The sequence below is a fragment of the Lipotes vexillifer genome, unplaced genomic scaffold (assembly GCF_000442215.2).
Source record: "Lipotes vexillifer unplaced genomic scaffold, Lipotes_vexillifer_v1.1 scaffold602, whole genome shotgun sequence".
NCBI classification, from domain to species: domain Eukaryota; kingdom Metazoa; phylum Chordata; class Mammalia; order Artiodactyla; family Lipotidae; genus Lipotes; species Lipotes vexillifer.
In genome coordinates this window covers 3,034,903-3,050,915 of record NW_006790307.1, presented here as the reverse complement: position 1 = coordinate 3,050,915, position 16,013 = coordinate 3,034,903, and the positions used below count along the sequence as shown (strand labels likewise).

At 41.7% G+C, this 16,013-nt stretch overlaps 1 pseudogene; it reads right to left on the bottom strand.

The window, feature by feature from the left end:
* Positions 1-3,253: 3,253 nt before the first annotated feature.
* On the bottom strand, positions 3,254-4,573 carry LOC103089385 (tubulin beta-7 chain pseudogene; annotated as a pseudogene).
* Between the last annotated feature and the right edge of the window lie 11,440 nt (positions 4,574-16,013).

Below are 16,013 nucleotides of genomic sequence, written 5' to 3'. Positions count from 1 at the left end.
TCATAAATTCTCCAGAATCTGTAGTCAATATTAGAAAACATGGGATAGATTTTACACTTCAGCTAACATTATAGTAAATTGAGGACATGCCTTTATATTTATGCGTATTTATAAATACAGCAAAAATCCATTCATTACCTATAATTCCAAGATATTAAAATTTCTGAAAACTGCAACTTGGTGGCAAAACCTAAACTAACCTGACCTCATTTGGCAGCACTATCCAGCCTGAGCTGACGTAAGCCTATTTACTGTTCTTTAACTCATTTGATGTAAGTATTAACACTTCTGTAGAAATATCAGTGTGTCTGATTACAGAGTACTATATAAGAGCATGTATTACAAGGAACACATACTGTAAAATGTGTCCCTAGATCCCTTCTAAAATCCAAAAAGTTCTGCATCCCATCATATATCTGGCTACAAAGTTTTCCTAAGGGATTATGGAAATCCCCGTGTATTAGGTATGAATCTCAGTTCTCAAGCTATGGTATGCAAAAAACACATTACTTTCTTTGTTTCCTTTAAAACAACTTAAAGTTGAATCTGTGTCCCCTAAAGCACTTGATCATGACTGGCAGACCCTCTCTCCCTCCATGGGTAACTCCCAGGTGGAAAAGCCATACACGGTGCCCACAAAGCAGGAGAAGATCTTATCTCTACTCCACCATGGCTGCCACTTAGCTACCCATGGGGTAACCAACTCATCCTTCTTTGCCCAGGACTTTCCTGGTTTTAGCACAGAAAGTCCCATGTCTCAGGAACTGTACCAGGCAACCTGGACCTTGCTCTCTTGAGGTACACCATGCAGCTTATGGGTCTGTTACTTCCTTGGGACACAGTCAAGGAGTGGTTCCAAATCTCAGGTGCTCGTGGAATCCTCAGATCTCTTGCCGCTTCCCATTCTCTCCCCCTTTCCTTGTCTTCAAAAGCATCCGCCTTCTCCCTACCTTAACCAAGACACTTCCCATATTTGAGCTTATGTTTTTACACGTGACAGGAAGAACACTCAATTCAAGTGGCCGCTGCCTTCTTCCCAGTGAAAATATCTGAAGCACAGAAGCCCCAGAGGCCTGCTCCAAATGAACATGAAAACACATGAACGAACTGCCCTGTTGCACATAGGTCTGTTTTAGAGAAGGTCCTTTCTTTAACCATTGGACAGACCTGAAAGTCTTTGGAGAAAGAGTCTCTGTTCCCTTCAATCCTTTGTTTGGATAGTGGGGCACTGGCTGTACTAACATCTTACCCTCTTTAGTTGTTTTTTATGCTTTACAGTACCCTTTCACATACATTATCTCATAGCAGGGTGGGTGCTATTATCCTTTCATGTAGATGGAGAAATAAAGACTTGGAGGAGTTTACATGACATCAGCACTGGCACTCTTCAGATAGTATTTTCTGTCAACTCCAAGCAAATAGTTTTAAAAAGTCTTAGAAGTCAAATGTTGCCATCCAAATTGCTGCTTTGGTTTCCCAAATTCAGAGGTTTTTTCCTTAAAAAAAAAAAAGTTAAAGGATTCTCCAAGAATTGATATCCCCAAATACATGTGTTTGGCAAATACAGAAAATAAAAATAAAAGTGTACTACTCTACTACTCTTGCCAGAGGACAAGAAAACCTTAAATACAACTAGCCACAAATATGTTCAACACACAGCTTATAGTGATGTCACCAAGAAAGAGTAAACTGCATCTGAGAGAAAGAATGGATCCTTTGATCTGGAAGGAAGTGTATGGTGGTTGGACACCAACCTGGTAATTGTTTTCACTTTTTCCTTTCTAACAAAATCCCAAATTTGTTCAGGTACCTACACTCCTCCATGAACCTCAGGAGAAACTGAGTTCCAGGAGTGGATCTAATTGGCCTAAAGTCAATATCCCTCTTCTTGAGAACTGGCATGTATCCAATTTTGGTTAATAAGACATAAGGAAATATTTGCTGGAAGCTTCTGGAAAAGTTCTTTCGCACAGTTAAGAAAGACCCAGGGAACCAGTTTCTCTCTTCCACCTGATGAGAATAAAGAAAGAGTTTGCCCCAGACACTACAGGCAGCCTTCCTACAACCCTAAAGGAGCCTGCCTGTGATGATATTGATGGTAGAACAGAGTGATAGAAGTACCTGGGTCCTTGATAAAGTCAACGAATCACTAGAGCAGCCAATGCTGAAGGCTGTCTTACCTCTGGACTTTTTTTGTTCAATTCCCACTTATTTTTGGCTCTTGGGGCAATGTCATCTTTTCAATATGGAAAAAAAGCAGCAAGTTCAACACAACAGAAGTTTGAAGTGTAGAATAGGACAAAACCAAGGGTAGGGGGGAAAAGGCAATGGCAAAAGTAAGAGATAAGATGTTGCCAAAAGACAGATGGTATCCTGTCCCCTCTCTGGGGAATGACATTTAGGTGACAGCACATACCTTTCCATATAGGTACAGAAGGGCTGATATTAATTTTTTTCTGTAAGAAAAGATAGGCTTGGGGAGGGGCTTTCTGGAGGCTTAGAGACCAAGGCTGGTCTCTCTCTCACTCCTCTTGACCCCCTTTTCCAACCAGGGGAAAGGAAGGAATCGAACATTATGAAGGAGGTAAAGTGGGAGAGGGAAGGATCCCCCTTGACAGGGTGGAGGCCTGACCCTTGCAAAGGAAATAGCTCAGGACAGAGCCTGGCGGGAGACTGAAAATGGAGATAATACTGTTAACACTTCCCCTGAAGCTGAGAAAGGAGTGGGGAGATATCTGGAAACTAGGACTTCAATGGTCTGGATGCCCCTCTCCAAAACCCCACCCCTTCCTTGTAGGGACTTCTACCTGCTGCTTGGTTACCTATCCCCTGGGCTACCACGTGGGCGTAGGTTGGTGTTCATCTATCTGTGTTTTCAGCATACGGTTCTAAATGGGATTTGATGAGACCCAGCTTCTTGGAGGGTTATCTCAAAAACAGAGAGGGAAATGTTAACTGGACAGACGGGAGGAGTGGACACTAGAAGGAAATACAGGGTTACCCAGAATGGCAGAAATCTAGGTTCCCCAGAGGGGGGGGAACAAACAAAAAATATTTACTGAGTTGTTCAACAAACAACAAATATTTATTGAGTGCCTACTATGTGCCAGGCACTGTTCTAGAACCGCCCCCTCCCCCCAAAGAAGAAAAAACAAGATAGAGGCAGAAAATGCAAATTCAGAGGGAGAGGAAAGGGGCCGTTAAGGAAGAAGGCTGAGGGGACTGAGAAGCCTGGGGTGATGGCGACTCGGCCTTAGGCCGCCTCACCCAAACCCTCCTCCTCTTCTGCAGTGGCATCCTGGTACCGCTGGTACTCGGAGACGAGGTCGCTCATGTTGCTCTCGGCCTCGGTGAACTCCATCTCACCCATGCCCTCACCAGTGTACCAGTGGAGGAAGGCTTTCCGGTGGAACATGGCAGTGAACTTCTCTGGGATGTGCTTGAACAGCTCCCGGATGGCCATGCTGTTGCCAGTGAAGGTGACCACCATCCTGAGGCCACGGGGTGGGACGTCACAGAGAGCCGTCTTGACGTTGTCGGGGATCCAGTCCACGAAGTAGCTGCTGTTCTTGTTCTGCAGGTTGAGCATCTGCTCATCCACCTCCTTCATGAACATCCGCCCACGGAAGACAGCAGCCACAGCGAGGTCCCCGTCATGGCAGGGATGACAGGCGGCCATCATGTTCTTGGCATCGAAGACCCTCCAGGTGAGCTCGGGCACAGCGAGGTCCCGACACTGCTGGCTTCCACGGCTGGTTAGAGGGGCAAAGCCAGGCATGAAGAAATGGAGACGTGGGAAGGCCGTCATGTCGCCTGCCAGCTTGCAGAGGTCAGCACTGAGCTGGCCAGGGAAGCGGAGGCAGGTGGTGACACCACTCATGGTGCCTGAGATGAGGTGACTCAGGTCCCCGTAGGTTGGTGTGGTCAGCTTGAGGGTGCAGAAGCAGATGTTGTAGGGCCTTGTTGTCAATGCAGTAGGTCTCATCAGTGTGCCTCACCAGCTGATGGATGGAAAGGGTGGCATTGTAGGGCTCAACCACAGCGTCGGACACTTTGGGTGAGGGCACCACACTGAAGGTGTTCGTGATGCAGTCGGCATACTCTTCACGGATCTTGCTGGTGAGCAAGGTGCCCATTCCAGGGCCCGTGCCCCCGCCCAGCGAGTGGGTCAGCTGGAAGCCCTGCGGCAGTCACAGCTCTCCGCCTCCTTCCAAACCACGTCCAGGACTGAGTCAACCAGCTTGGCCCCCTCTGTATACTGGCCCCTGGCCCAGTTGTTGCCTGTCCCAGACTGACCAAGAACAAAATTGTCTGGTCTGAAGATCTGATCAAAAGGACCTGAGCAAGCAGAGTCCATGGTCCCGGGTTCCAGATCCACCAAGATAGCACAAGGAACATATTTGCCACCTGTGGCTTCATTGTAGTACACTGAGATGCTGTCCAGCTGCAGGTCGCTAGCTCCATGATAGGTGCTGGTGGGGTCGATGCCATGTTCATCAGTGATCACCTCCCAGAACCTGGCACTGATCTGATTGCCTCACTGACTGGCCTGGTTGTGCACGATTTCCTTCATTGTTAAAATTTATTCTAATCTTAATTTAAGATTAATTCTCTAAATTTATTCTAATCCTTTTGCTCACCTTAAAGTGTGTATGGGGCAAGAAAATGATATGTAACTAGTTTTTCTCTGCTGCTGGTCACAGGCTGGAAGGATGGGACGGGCTCCAGAGGCTAGAGCAGCGAGTTCTGAATGTGGCAGCAGGAAGGTTCTGAGAGTTGGACTTTCTTTTATGTGAACTAATATTTGTCCTTATTATTCAAGCCAGTTGGAATTGAGTTTTCTGTTCCTTGCAGCCAACAGCATCCTAACTGATACAGAGACCTATTCCTTCTCCAGTCTGTCTTCCTTTTACAGATGAAGAAACATGGCCAAGAGAGAGTGTCCCGAGGTTACACAACCAGGATTTATAAACCTGAGATTAGTTGTAAAGGAAATTGCACATATGGCTTTCAACATGGGTTAAATAGCTGATTTATAACATAGTCTGGCTGACACTTAGAACAATAGAAAGCTTTAAACTAGAGTTTGCTCAGTAGACTCTAGGGGAACCTAGGGAACCTCAAATAACATCGAGGGGCCCACTGGTGTCCTGGAGTTTCAATCCAGAAGTTCCTTATCCTCCTGCATTGTGTCTGAAGCTCAAGTACCTGAGGTGCCCCAGGCAACAAAAAGTTCCATTTAATTACCTTTCACATAAGCCAAGGGCCAGGCTTAAGGAGCCAGCTTCTGTCTCTCTCTCTCTCTCTCTCTCTCTCTCTCTCTCTCTTCAAGATTCTACCTTGTCTTCAAGAGTATCAGAATCAAGGTGTCCACAAAACAGAAACCAGAAGCCCAAATTGGAGAGAGTTTGGATCCCAAAGACCCTCAAATTTCCGTGGGCTCAAAGACTTCCTCAGTGATATCTGTCTTTGGAACATGAAGTCCCAGAAACTAAAGATACATTGTAGATCCGAAGCCACGCCCCACCTCCAGTGTTAGAATGGCTCAGAATCCTTTTGGTTTATGCTTTCTTCTCTCTTTTTCTCACATCTCCCCCATCTCCAGCCTTATAATAGCTGCCACTACAGCTTGGGAAGGGGAAGGAGAAAGGATGAGGGATGCAGTGATGCGTTGCTCCCACCCGGGGTCTCAGTCCCAGGGTGGGAAACTATTCCATCTCCAAGTTTTTACATGTCTCCTGTGGTTCCGGACTTTAAACTCTCCTCAGTGGTTCTTGATGGCACCAGGTAGTTCTCAGACACAGGGCTCTGTCTGAGAAAAATGGGCCAGTAAGCCCTCAACCCTCACCCCAATCACCTCGTATCAGAACGCAATTAATCTCAAGTCTCAGGGTCCATGTCAGTGTCATGGGATGCCATTTAGCACTGCCTTTGGGAGTCAGGCCTTTTTCAGGATCTCTCTGATGCTCCTTATAATTTGAACCTTCTTTTTTATTTTTAGTGTTGATAAATGGACTCTTTCAATTAAAAATAACTGTCTGTATTATTTCACAACCTGTTTCCTTTTTCGGTTTGTGGCATTATGTTAAGAGAATGAAATGTGATAGGTGTGGAAAGGGGTATATTCCTTTTAAGGCAGTTAAAGGAACTCTTTGTTGTGCAGGCTGGCACCAAAGCAAGAAGTATTGGTTATTTTTCATTGACTGTGCTCTGAGACTTTTCCCAGAAGGCTTAATAGGAGACGGTCCTCTTTGAGGGAAGTTGGCAGAATCAGAGATATGTGCTGTGCTCAGGGCAGTGCGTCGACAGCTCTTTTTTATCTGGCACACACAAAATGATGCTAATGCTACTTCTTGCTTCCCTGTGAGTATCTTTCCTGCCCCTAGGCCTTCAGAGTGAGAGTGATGGAGAACAAGAGAGAAGGAGGCGTGCCCTGACAACCATTGCCAGGAAACAGGTTCACTGAAGCTGTAAATTAGATAACCCACTTCCTGGAGGTGGGTTCATAGGCAATGTTGAAAAATCTGCCAGCGTGGGAAACATTGCTACCTTTAGTTTCAGTTTTAAAAAAATATATCATTTATGTTTGCTAATTAAACAAAAGTATATAGAAGGAAAAAATGGCTCAATATTCTATCATCATATGATCCCTGTTAACATTTTTTTCTCATATAAATGTTTTCTTATGTAAAAATAATAAGTGTACATGGTAAAACAAAAATCAAACAGAAAAGTATGAAACAGCAAGTAAAAGTCTATTTATATGTTTCCAGAAACTTCCTTATGTATGCATGTCTACTCTTTTATTTATTTACGTAACATAGGTAATGCTGTTCACACTTTTTTCTTGCATCTGGATCTTTCACTTTTAGGAACTCTACTTTGATATATTAATTTGACTCTGGCTGTATCGTATTTTACTGAACCAATCTCCTTTGCAAATATATCGGTGGACATTGTTTTTAATGAACGCTTAAGAGATTTTGACACTTTAGAATCAAAATAGGGAGGAGGAATCAAGATGGTGGAATAGAAGGAGGGATAAAAATAGGGATCAAAAATGATTACCTCAATTATCATTCATTAATTCATGCATTTATTCAACAAGCATTTATTGAGCATCTAGTATAGAAGTAGGCATTTTGTTAGGTGCCAGGCTGTCACTTCGTCAAGTGGGTCACAGCCCAAATGGAGGGAGATAGCTCAGTGTCAATAATTACTATCACTGCTGAGATGCAGATAAGCAAAGGATACTGCATCTGTAGAGATTAGATGCCCAGAGTAAACTGAAAATGAAGGGGTTAGGGGCTTCCCTGGTGGCGCAGTGGTTGAGAGTCCGCCTGCCGATGCAGCGGGCCCAGGTTTGTGCCCCGGTCCGGGAAGATCCCACATGCCGCGGAGCGGCTGAGCCCCTGAGCCATGGCCACTGAGCCTGCGCGTCCGGAGCCTGTGCTCCGCAACGGAAGAGGCCACAGCAGTGAGAGGCCCGCGTACCGCAAAAAAAAAATTAAAAAAAAAAAAGATTATCAGCATTTCAAAAAATATACTCTAAAAGACATCATTAAATTTGTAAAGGGATAAAAACATGAAAAAGCATAAGCATAAAGACAGGTCCTGTGATTCTTGTGTCCAGCGCTGGGGAAGACCAAGAAGCCAGCAACTGGTGATGGTGGCAACTCTCCATTTTAAGAGCCTGTTTCCCACAGGCGAGATGGACCTGGGCACATGGGTGCCAGCCTATCAGAGGCCTGAGGTTATTCTGATGATTCATAGGAAAGCAGTCCAGCTCGTTTGGCCAGTTCTTGGATTGCTTTTCCGACAGCCATTAATAGCTTTGGAACTACTGAATTCTCCTCTGATCACCCAAAGTTTTATTTCTTCTATGAAATTCGAAGAGAAGTGTTTATTCTACTGCTACCATGTTGGTATCATTTCATGTCTTCTCCCTCCACAAGCTGCTGTAGTAGAGCCAGAGTAATAGGACCAAATCTGTCCTTTTGGTTTTGTATTAAGTGTCCACGATCATGCTAGAGAGACATCCACAGCCTGTGAGCTCCTGAGCCAAAAGAAAACAACAGGCTTTTCATTAGGCGGTATCTACATCAATACAGGTCACCACAGCAGCAGCAGGAGTCAGGCCACACCACCTCTTTCCAAGCTCCTGAGCCGGATGGGAGTGTAGGGGTCAGAATTGAGGAGTTGAGTTGAACAGCCAAAGGCGTGTTGGGAGCCTATAGTTCAAGTTGAGGTAATTGCTTTATTGGCTCTGGTTAAAAAACAAAACAAGCAAAAAAAAAGACCATCCTACATCATCTCAACAGGACAAAAAATTTCCAATGATTGCGAAAGTGCATGAAACACTAGTCAGTTCCCTGGATGTGAGTGGGAAGAGATAGGAGGGGGTGGGGTGAGCAGAGCTGCCTGGGAGTCAGTTCTGGCTCAGAGATTTCCCAATCTGTCACCAAAATAGAACACCAGGACCTGTCTATGGGCAAAGAAAAGTGAGTCAGTTCTGGTTTTAAGGATGGTGTCCTGATTAATTTCAGTTTCCTTATTAACATATTACTAAGTATCAGTTACAATGACTTTTCTAATCCCCTTCCCATCAGTGACCACCCAGCTTACCCCTTTCTCAGAAAACCTCTTTGCTTTCAGGTGAATAGAGCCCAGGTTTATGGAAACACCTTGTTGGCATCTTTCCTGAGGTGGGGATGGTGAAAGGAGATGTTAGCACAGGCCAGCATCCTTCTTATCAAGTAACTTCATTATCGCTAGGGCAACAAGAAACCTGATTTGTTGGGGACTGAAGGGTCTCCAGGATGCAGGGCTTTCTCTTGTGAAAAATAGAGAAACTTCCTGGCAAACTGGGATAGTTGGTCACCCTAATCATAGCAGTATCTGATGAGGTGCCAAGTGAGTAAGAGAGACAATACAGGCTGTTGAAGGTTGGGATCAGTAACATCACAGCAGCTTGGAGTTTTGTCGAGTGCTTTGTATTTTACAGAGCACTTTCATACACCATCTCATTTTAATCTTATAAAAAATTAAGGAAAACAGAGGAGGTACTGTTACTGCTTCATGTGGCTGAAAAATTGAGCCACCAGGATTCAATGACTTGCCCAATAACACTCACAGCTGGTTGGTAACAAAAGACTCGGGTGTGGCCTCCAGCTCCCTGTGGAGTGCGACGGGGCAGGGCTGAAGACCAGTGTTCTGTCCACGGTACTGTGTTGCCTCTTTAGTCACAGGCAGAATGGGATGACTTCTCTCGTTACTTAGCTTTTTTGCCATGATGCTTTGTTGTAGAGTGACAATCTTGCAGAGAAGAAGAAAGAATTAAATAAGAATTCATGACCATTTTCTCCCAACCAGTACCCAACAGGAAACACAGACACCAGGATGAGAGCTATGACTTGCATTCAAAGGCAAGAAAAAGGCTCTTGCCTGAGTACATTAAAATGACTTGTGATGGTTTCCTGCTGGAAGGAAGAGCCGAAGGCAGTGCCAGGCTAGCAGAGAATGCTGAGTGGAGAATCTCAGAAGAATGACTGAGCCATGCATCGTCTTAAGGCAAGGTAACATCACCACTAGTGAACAGTCCCATAGCCTAGAAATGTTGAGAAGTACCCAAGGTTCCAGGATGAGAAACATGACTCAGTATTTATATTTTCCCACAAAACATAGCAGTGTGTTAAGGTTGCCTCTGAAACTTGACATTAAGACCAGTGACAATATCTAATTTATGGTCATGACATGTAAAACTTGACATCAGGTAGAAGGGAAACCCTTTGAATTAGGGAAGGTACAACCAAACCCCAACTTATCAATTCTATATATAATTTTCAATGACAGTCACAAAAGTATAAGTGTCTAGTGGGGAATCATGAATCTATGGTTTCTCTAGCCAGTTGTATGGATATTTTCAAAACTTCAAGCAGCATCTGATTTATGAAAATGGCTTAGTCAAGTTTAAATTCAAGTTGGTACACTGTCTTGTAAAGCAGGAGAACCTGATGGATATATAAGAATGCTATAAGCACAATCTGCAATATAAATTTAGTGGCTTTATGCTAATAAAAAGTCTCTGAGATGTAGTAGAAGCAATATGGTACGTTTGTACATATGGTAGAGAGAAAAGAGCTCGGGCTTCACAATCAGACAGATTCAAGTTCAAACTCTAGTTGTGCTGGGTATGTGAACTTTGGTGTCAATTTTTTTCATCTGTAATGAGACTTTTAGTACACAGACCTCATAGATGTGTTGTACTCTTTACATGGGATAATGTACACGAAGTGCCCAGCATAGAGCCTGGCGTGCAGCAGGAATTCATACAATGTCATTGCTTCTCTCCTTTCTCTCTTGCAGTAGCTGTTGCCCCATGAGCTACCCTTGGTGTTCTTCTTTCCCCAGGTCTGGATGTAGAAATATAGTCTCCTCAGCTCCCTCTGCCTTGCTGTCTCTGAGAAAATCACACAGAACATGGAACGTAAGAAAGTTTCAAAGGATTTAAAGTCTTACAAAGTTTCTCCAAGTCCTGGTTCCATGACCAGAGACCTTGCCACATTTGGGGTGACCCATGGTAAGCTCCTTCCAATACTTAGGGCCACTTCTCCTACATTAGGATTAAGCCATAATATTTGTTTAACAAATGATAACTTAAACACTTTTGGAGCAAATGAAATGCTCCAGTAGAGAAAAATATCTCCAGCCCACCTGAGAAAAAGGTACATGGATCTTTTCTTCTTTTAATATAAAACTAATGGCACACCTGGGCACACTGAAGGGTACATAACGTAGGTTGGCAATTCAGTTCTCCTGGCCCTTTACCCTGGGTAATACCTGTCTTAATGGCACAGTTGAGACATTTCCTCACTTACAGAGAGGCTACAAGACTAAATGGCATAATGGCTTATAAAAGCTCCTAGAAGGGTACCTACCTCAAAAAAAAAAAAAAAAAAATAGTGATCTACTTCCTTCAAACTTTGTTTCTGGATTCTAAAGTTATTGAGATATTTGACATTTGGTATCATGCTAATTTTTCTTTCCAATGTATACACAAGAATGAATTCTGATGGCTGTATATGTTTTTAGAAAGGGAGCCGAGGGAAAAATTTTTTATTCTAAATGATCTAAAAGTTTCATTGCATAATGTGATACCATTATTATTTCAGTTGTTAAGAAACTGCATAAATACAGATAAGATAAAAGTTGAATCATGTTGCTTCTAGTCATCTCCTATCAACCTTTGTATAGTAGTGATTTGATAGCAATATTAGTTTAATGTTAATATTTTCTGTTGTAATCAGTTATGAATCTTTTTTGTATTAGAAAGGGTCATGTTACTATCCCCAATAAAGTGTGTAAAATAGAAATTACACGTAAATGAGGCTGTAGGTGCCTTTAGTCGTGAAGAAAGAAACCTCAGAATTCTTAGATATAAAAGTGTTCAGATGTATTTAGTTATAGAAATGGTTGAAAAGCTCAGAATTTTAAAATATTTTTCTGCATATTATATATCTAACCACATTCAGATAAACAGTGTATGTATGTTTATGTATTTATATCTTTTTCCATGTTGGGATTTTTCTGATCTTTCTCTAAAAGCCATGTACTACAACAAAAAGCAATAAGTTGGAAAAGAATGAAAGCTGAAGTTGATTTGGATAAAAATATGCATTCATTTCTATTTAAGTTTTCAAAATATTAATGATCTCATATAAAACAACTTTTGTTGTTGGTCACTCTGTTGGTCATAGTTTCACTACGGTTGAAATGATGCATTACAGTAATAAAATAAATCTTAAACAAGGGGCATCTTTTAAATGTTAGCCAAGAAAAAATTGACAATAGGCTTATCTACTGTTAAAGACTGAATGTTTATGTCATGCCCTAATTTTTATGTTGAAGCTCTAACTCCCATGTGATGGTATTTGGAGATGGGGCCTTTGGGAGGTAACTAGGGTTAGATGAGGCCATGAGGGTGGAGACTGGCCTGATGGGATTAGTGCCCTTATAACAAGAGATACCGGACCTCTTTCTACCTCTTTCTGCCACGTGAGGACACAGCTGGAAGGTGGCCATCTATAAACAGGGAGGAGGGCTCTCACCAGAACCCAAACCATGCTGGCACCTTGATCTTGGACTTCCAGGCTCCAGACAGTGAGAAAATTAATTTCTGTCATTTAACACACCCAGTCTATGGTATTTTGCAGCCTCTGCAGGCTAATACATCTAGCACAGGGATGGCAGACGTATACACTATTGCTAAGAAGGAATGATCATATGTCATTGAACCTTAATGTAGTGGGATGTCCCCCTCATCCCCCAAATTTAACTTGTGCTTGTATTTTTTGTTTGTTGTTGATGTTTGCTCCTTTGTCACCCTTGATAAAGTAAGTCACCAGCAGGAACATGGCTTCATCCCCCAAAAGAGGGTGGAGAATGAGGACCCTCTGGGAGCAGTCGAGGCCCAATGTCAGGAAAAGGCAAGGAGACCTTTACTGCCAGGGGTGCCTGGGACCCTAAGTGGCAATAAATGGAATACAATGGATCAGAACAGAGAAATGTTGAAAACATATGTAATGATTAAAAATAGAAAGGCCTGTAATAAACTAAAAAGTTAAAACACTTAAAAAAAAAAAGCCTATTGTGGATGAGGGTTTGAAAATGAGAAGCTTCCCCGGCTCACACTTGATATTCAAATCCCTACGAAGATAAAAGGGATGCTGGTTGGGTATCCTTAAATGGTGGGCTTTTAGGCCTCTTCTGACACACAGCACTACTATGGCAGCTGGTGCCTTGGACGCTAGTTTAAAATTAAACTGTGAACCTGGGCAACTCAAGTGAGGCGACTCCTTGCCTAAGCTTGGCCTGAGGAACAAACTTAGCCTCGTTCAAAGATCCAACATGGTAGAACAATTCTCCTCAAAGTCATGACTCCCCATTCCCATCCACCCACAGGGACCTGGGCCAGAAATATTCCCCCTTGGCCTTTAGATTTTATGGAACAACTTTTCCTTCGTGACACCATGTGTTGGTGAGAATTATGGCAGTAAATGTCTGAGCTCTGCTTGGATATGGAAATCAGACTGAATCCCTCCATTAGGCTGTGTATGCCTTTGGGGTTCTTAGATGTTGAAAGAAAAGGGGTAGCCTCAAGAGTAAGAGAGTAAACTTCTTGCTTAACTGGCATGGGAATAAGCTCAAGCTTATTTTAAAATTTAATTTAAAACATAAAATAAATGTGTGTATCCCTACAGTGGACAAGTTTGATTGACAACCATGCATGCCTCTAGTAGTGGGTGCATATTGCTTGTAAGGAGATGCTCTTGGGGAGACTTGAGACCAAATGGATGGTGATTCAGAAAGGAATCATGGTTTGTGTGTTACTTTTCAAAGGAACTGATGAAGAATTTCCTTCCCAAATTGTGGACATGCTGTTGAATATAAAACTAAATGGGACTGAAAATTACAACCTCATTTCTATATTTGATCTTTCTGGCAATGTTCTCTTAATCCCTCTCTCAAACTACTTTCCCAGGTAAAATAAATGGGAGAAACGTGTAAGATCTAACTCTGCAAAAGAAGAGAGTTATAATTTATTCTCCATTTGTGAATCTCTATGAAAATGAAATCACGGATGAGAGCAAATGGAGTCAGGTTGATGCTCTGGTGAACAGGCGAGTATAAAAATCTGGATATTAATGGACCATATTAACGTACCTAATTAAGTTTTTAAAAATGAAAATCGATTACGTTTTCTGTTATTAAATGATTTGAACTAGAATTAACTCTTTTCCTCACCTTCATGAGCACAGTAATACTTCCAGATTCTACAACATTTTCAAATGAAAAGGGATTGGGTTTTAATCATAATTTCTATTAAGCTCTTTATCTTGGCATCTCTTCACTTTCCTTCATTCCACATATAAATCCCACCTCCACTCCCAACCATTTATAAAAGGATTTTTTAATTGAACTCATTAGTATTCTGGTAATGCTCTTAAAGATCTTATTTAAAAAGAGTATACAGATTTGAATTATTACATTATGAAGAATCTTGTAAGATCCCAAAATACACATTTCTTATGCCTTCAAAATTAGTCTTCTTTCTTCAAGTTTTAAACCTATCCATGTATTATGTGGAACAAAATGAATCCTAGTTAATATTTAGGGAAAAAAAGGTGAGTACTTGATTAACTTTCGGTTACGGCTTTTGATTTTCCACACTTTGAATAAGAAAGTTGTGTAAGAAAAATTTTCTAATGCTTGTACCCTGAATATTTGGTGCAATCCATCCTGTTCCACAAATATGGAGGATATATAGAATTTGTCTTGCCATGACAAAAAATATAAAAAATTGTGTCAAAACTATTGTGGGCTTGAATAGTCACAGACATTTAAAGCATCTGCAGATCAGCAGGTTAATAATCCTCAATCTGCCATTTCTATTTAAAAACAAGCTCTACCTCTTGTCTAGGATTTATTAAATTGGCCATTTTGTCTTTTCTTGTGAAATGGTTCATATTCACACATTGAAATCTCACTTTGTATCTGTGGTTGGCAAGGAAAACGGCAACATTGAGCTTAGCTGTGAAGAGGTAGATGACCTATTAAAATAACGATTAAGCAAAGGAATCCAAAAAAGGTGAAACTTTCTGTCTTTTCTGAAATCCATATGTTTTCTGATATGATTCAGCCTTGTTTTTGTGGCTGGCAAAGTGTTTTGTAGTTAAAGATTTGGGCTCAATAACTGTGTTTTAGTTCAGAAAGGCCAACTGCATGTAGTTAATTGTTGGACTGTTTACATTAGTCTCATTTCTAACTGGAAAAGGGCCCTGGAAAATGTTTTCAGCATCCAACAGAGACAAATTTTTAATGTGGAACATTTCAAATGAAACATTTTTTTCCAATACATCAGTTGTTTTAAAATATTTTCTATGCTGAAATATACTCAGTATAGCACCATGAATGATAAGGTATCTTATTTTCCTCTTAGTTACTGGAAATTTCTGGTGGACTTTGATGTATCAATACATATGTTTGATAATTAGGCTGGCAGTTTACTCCAGGTTCTACATTTTGCATACATTTTCCACAGTACTGATCACTGATTAACCACGTTGTTACCATTTCCTTGTCTGTCTCTCCCACTGGGTTTTGAGCTTCTTGAGATCAGGGACTGTGGTTTTTATCTCATATACTTCTGCCTAAGAGAGTCCCATCATTGTAGGCGCGCATTTGTTTTTCTTTAAATATCCACTGGGTACTTGCTAGGTGTAAAGCACAGTGCCAAGTTTAGTTACTTCACATCCACAGAATAAGCTAATGGCATAGGTATATTCTCATTCTCATTCTCATTTTTTGAGTGAGGAAATGAAGTTGTGGAAAAAGACCACGACCGTGACATGGCAAAGCCAGGCTTCAAACCCATGCAGCCTGACTTCAGAGGTCCTGCTCCTACTCTCACCAATATTGCTTTACAGGAATGATCTGGGGGTGAAGGCAGATGAGAGAGAAGAGTGGTGAACTTGGCCCTAAAACAGACAGACTTAGGTGGATAATAGAATACAATTTCCCAAATCTGTAAGCCAGAGCTTTGAAAGTTGTTGATTGTACAGCTCCACTCTTCACTCCCTCAACCACTCTCTTATATTGCCTGTAATTTATTAGAAATATGTCTGTATTTTCTAGAGGTTGTTAAATAAGATCTGAAGTGCACATTCAGAAATCCCTACACTTAAAACAACTAGAGAAAGGAGAGCAAAGAAAACCCAGTCAGTAGAAGGAATGAAATCATAAAGATCAGAGCAGAAATAAATGAAATAGAAACAAAGAAAACAATAGCAAAGATCAATAAAACTAAAAGCAGGTTCTTTGAGAAGATAAACAAAATTGATAAACCCTTAGCCAGACTCATCAAGAAAAAAAGGGAGAGGGTGCAAATCAATAAAATCGAAATGAAAAAGGAGAAATCACAACTGACACTGCAGAAATACAAAGGATTATAAGAG